This window comes from Oryctolagus cuniculus, chromosome 18, assembly GCF_051225735.1.
Source record: "Oryctolagus cuniculus isolate XC-2025 breed Fujian yellow rabbit chromosome 18, ASM5122573v1, whole genome shotgun sequence".
Taxonomy (NCBI): Eukaryota; Metazoa; Chordata; class Mammalia; order Lagomorpha; family Leporidae; genus Oryctolagus; species Oryctolagus cuniculus.
This window is the reverse complement of record NC_142884.1, coordinates 64,897,225-64,902,186: the sequence shown is the minus strand read 5'-3', so window position 1 is coordinate 64,902,186 and position 4,962 is coordinate 64,897,225. Positions and strand designations below refer to the sequence as shown.

Below are 4,962 nucleotides of genomic sequence, written 5' to 3'. Positions count from 1 at the left end.
AAAGGAAAGTCTCCATCCTTCTCTTCTTCTAAGTCATGAGTTCCTAACCCTATCCTCAAATAAGTAAACACTATTCCTTATTACTTGTTCTTTCTTCCAGTATTACTATGCCTGATTTTAATACATTAAGATGTTAACATCTTTTCTCTATATTTCTACACAAACAGTAGTTTTAAAAATTCATCAGAATTTTCTACAAACACAATAAATTTATCTCTGGATAGAAAGTTTAAATCTCCTCATTACCAGTAGTCATACTATTTATTTTTCTTTAACTTGCTTTATTTCATTGGTGAAGAAATCAAGTATAATCTTAAATAGAAATGTTGACTGGTGTGAGTGAATATCCTTGCCTTGTTCGTGACCTCAGAGGAAAAAGAATTCTACTACTAAAAATATGTCCTTTGTTATCTGGAACAGGTTACCGTCTATACCTACTTGCTAACAGTTTTCTAAAAAGTCAAAAATATTTACAAAGTTTTTCTCAAAAGTCTTTTCTGCCTCTGCTGAAACAAATAGCAGCTTAAAATTGTTAGCATAGTAAATTACAATGATTTTCATAAATTAAATCAGCCTTGTAATTTTGGGATAAGCCTCACTTAATCATGATGTATTTTAATCTTTTTAAAAAAATTTACAATATTTGACTTGCTATTATTTTAGGATTTTTGAATTGAAGATGAGAACTGGTTTATAACACTCTTTTCTTAGAAGGACTTTGGTATGGTTAACAAGGTCTCGTAGGCTTCACAGAATAAGTTGCAGAGTAACCCACACTCCTCTATACTCTGAAAAAGTTAGTGTAAGACTGTTTACTTTGTCATTAAATGTCGGATAGAATTCACCAGTGAAGTTATGAGGTCTGGGGATTTCTTTATAGGCAGACCAACCCTTAAAACAATCTTAGGACTACTTTTAACTTTTTGTGGCAAATTTAGTAAGTTGTGTTTTTCAAAAAAAAAGTCAATTTCATTTTAGTCACCAAATCATTTGGAATTAAGTTGTTATAACATCATTTTACCCTTTTTATTGTCTGTCATATTCAGTGATATTCTCTTTCATTTACGTTAATGATGATCTGTGTTTTCTTTATCTATCTCCTTCTCTCTCAGATTTATTTTTTTATTTGAAAGGACTAATTACATAGAGAAGGAGAGATAGGGAGAGAGTTCTTCCATCCACTGGTACACTCCATAGATGGCTGCAATGGCTGGAGACAGGTTGATTCAAAACCAGATGTCCAGAGCCCCCTCTAAGTCTCCCACGTGGATGCAAGGGTCCAAGGACGTGGGCCATCCGCTGATACCTTCCCAGGGGCATTAGCAGGGATCTGGAGTGGATGTAGAGCAAATGGGACTCAAACCAGCATCCACATGGGATGCTGGCACTGCTATATGCCACAGCGCCATGTTTTCTGTTTTTCTTGAGCAGTCTTTTAAAAATCACCTTCTGGCTATTGATTTTCTTTGATTTTTATTCTTCATTTTATAATTTCCTTTCTCCTATTTATTTGGGTTTAATCTGCTTCTTTCTCTAGATTCATTTAAGATAATTTTACATCTTTCTTTCAAATATTGGTGTATAAAGCTATGTTTCCTTTCTAAGTATTGTGTTAGTTTCATTGCATTTTCATAGGATGTGTATTCATTATAATTGATATTTAAAGAAAAATTTCTCGTCATTTTTTTCTTTGGCATATGTTATTTAGAAGTGTGTGAAATTAACACACTTCCAAATATTTGATGTTTTCTAGGTATCTTATTAGTATGCATTTCCAACTTAATACCACTGCATTTAGAAAATATATTCTACATAATTTCAATTCAAGACTTGAATGCACTACTATTCTGCTGCTGATTTTCTTGTTTACATATTTTTCTATCTAGTTAGTTTCTTTTCTGATTATTTCCTTCTGTTTACTTTCTTAGGTTTCATTTTCTCTTGTATTCTAATTTCTTTTTTTTTTTAAGATCTACTTATTTATTTGAGAGACAGAGTTACAGACAAAGAGAGGGAGAGTCAGAGAGAGGTCTTCCATCTGCAGGTTCACTCCCCAAATGGCCACAATAGCTGGAGCTGCGCAGATCTGAAGACAGGAGCCAGGATCCTCTTCTGGGTCTCCACGTGGAAGAAGGGGCCCAGGGACTTGGGCCTATTTTCCACTGTTTTCCCAGGCCAATATCAGGGAGGTGGATCTAAAGTGGATTAGCTGGGATTTGGACAGGCATCCATACAGGATGTTGGTGCCAAAGGGAGAGGCTTATCTTACACGACAGCACCAGCCTCTATATTCTAATTTCTTGAGAAAGTATTTGTATCACTGATTCTTAGTCATTTTTATTTTCTAAAAACACATTTAAAGGTTATACATTTTCCTCTAAGTACAGATTTAGGCTAAATCCCCAAATTTTCATGTCGTATTTTTATTATTTGATTGAAAATATTTTCTAATCTACATCACTTCATCTTTTGCCTTATTTAGAACTGTAGGGCTTAAACCTGAAATCTTTAAATATTCACACAATTTTAGTTGTCTATTACTACTGATTTCTAAGTTTAGTTATTGCTTCCTAGATTTTAGTTGTCACAACCACTTTGAATGAATTCAGTCTTTCTATGTTTATGATACTTGTTTTATGGTCAATTTGATTAATGTCCTCTTCAAACGAATGTATCCTGTTAGTATTAGACATAGTGTTACACATATAACTAAGTTGTCTGAGAACTATGCTGTTCAGTTCACATATCTTCTTAGTGATTTTCTTTTCTTTACTGTGTACTTGTTTCATTGATTTCCAGAAGAGGTGTGTTAAAGTCTTACAACACAATGTAGATTTGTGCATTTTTTCAGTTTTTGTCAATTTCTGCTTTTAATATTTGTAGGCATATTAGGGAGGGCATATAAAATTAAGAATGAACATGTCATTCTGCTGAGTTAGCATTTAAGTAATTATGCCATATATAGCTTTATCTCTTACCTTAAAGTCTACTTTGTCTAATGTTGATATAGTTATCTTAATTATAGATAGTGTAGCTAGGTTATTTTTTATCTGTTACTTTCAACTTTTCTGTATTATATTTCTTACCTGGATTTTATATTTTATTCATGTTGACACTCTTTTGAATGGAGAACTGAATAAATTTATATTTAATGTAATTGTAAATATATTTTAAATTATATACATCATTATCTGTTTCCTATTTGTTCTTTCAATCCTTTTTTGCATTTTCTAAGATTAAACAGTTTTTCATTTTATTTATCTATTATCTTGAAAGTCATACATTATTTTATTATTGTTACACAAAATATTATATCATGCATCTCTGACTTACTACAGATTATAAATTACTACTCAGACCACTTTCCAGACAGTAGTAGAACCTAAGACTCATGTCATTTTGTTTACTTCCTACTTTTTCTGTTACTATTGATATGCATTTTATTGTCTACATATTTTAAACTTCAAAAGATGTCTTCATTTTTCATTGTGAAGTTAAAATTGTTTCAAAAGCACCTACATATATACACCACATGCATTTGTTCCTTCCTCCATTTTTATGTTTCCTTCTGGGATCACTTTCCTTCCATCTGAAGAATTCCCTTTAGCATTTCAGTTATGTCAGGGATGCTGATAAGTTCACCAAGTTTTTGTTTATTTTCAAAGTTAATTTATCTTTTGTTTTGAAAGATATTCTGAGTTCAGAACCGTAGATTAGTAGTTACTTCATTTTAAAGTGTCATTCCATTGTCTTTTGGGCTCCAGCATTTCTGTTGAGAAGTCTGCTGTCAGTCCTATCATTACTTCTTTGAAGCTGTCTAGCTAATACACTGTCTTCACTGAAGACTGTCTTCCTTCATCTTCAGCAGTTTTAATAATGTCTCTATGTGTGTTTTTCATTATATTTATCCTTATCAACTTCCAGCTGTTGTAGGCATTTGAGAAATAAACCAGTGGATAGGTGGTTTCTCTACCACCCCTCTACCCCTGGCTTCTGTCTTTGAAAAAAAATATAAGATACACAAATAAAAAATTGAGAGATTATGTCCATGAAGTTATATTTACCCTCTATCTGAATGTTTTAAAAATCTGCCTTTGTTAAATCTATAGTAACAGTGTCCAAAACAATTTCCTTCAGTGACTGAAACATGATGTCCAATTGGGTAGCCAGTAGCTAACACAACAGAAAAAATGAATCTTGAATTTTATTTAAATTTAAATAGCCATGTTTGGCTAGGGGCCAAGTTATTATATAGGTAGCTATAGGATATATGTCTTATTATGTCCAATATTCACCAGTCTAGCAATTTAGCTTTAAAATTAAGTGACTAGTGCTCACTTTGGCAGCACATATACTAAAATTGGAATGATACAGAAAAGATTAGCATGGCCCTTGCACAAGGATGACACACAAATTTGTGAAGCGTTCCATATTTAAAAAAATTAAGTGACTATTGTAATGTTTTCTGCCTGTGTGAGAAACTCTGATATGTTGATCAGTATTAGGTCAGATAATTAGTTTTCCTTTCATTTCTTCCATCTACTGAGAATGCAGATTATTAGCAAGGGAAATTAAAAGTATGCAGTAAATTTTTATTAAAATAAGACTTTGAACATGTATTTCTTTTCTTCCTTTCCCTCCCTTCCTTCCTCCCTTCCTTCCTTCCTTCCTTCCTTCCTTCCTTCCTTCCTTCCTTCCTTCCTTCCTTCCTTCCTTTTTCTCCCTCCCTCTCTCCCTCCCTTTCTTCCTTCTCATTATACACACTTCCCATGAATTTTATGAAATACCCTCACATACAGTTATCCCTTGGTATCCATAGGGAATTGGTTAGAGAACACTCGTGAACAGCATATCTGCAATGTTCAAGTCCCTCATACTTCAAATTATCTCCAGATTACATATAATACTGAAGACAACAAAAATGCTATGCAAATAACACTTACACTGTATTGTTTAGGGAAT

The 4,962-nt window shown here is 32.8% G+C and overlaps 1 non-coding gene across 1 annotated transcript; it reads left to right on the top strand.

The window, feature by feature from the left end:
* Positions 1 to 4,330: 4,330 nt before the first annotated feature.
* Positions 4,331 to 4,437, top strand: LOC127491415 (U6 spliceosomal RNA). The gene has a single exon (XR_007920076.1). It is a non-coding gene; the product is annotated as a U6 spliceosomal RNA (small nuclear RNA).
* Positions 4,438 to 4,962: the final 525 nt, after the last annotated feature.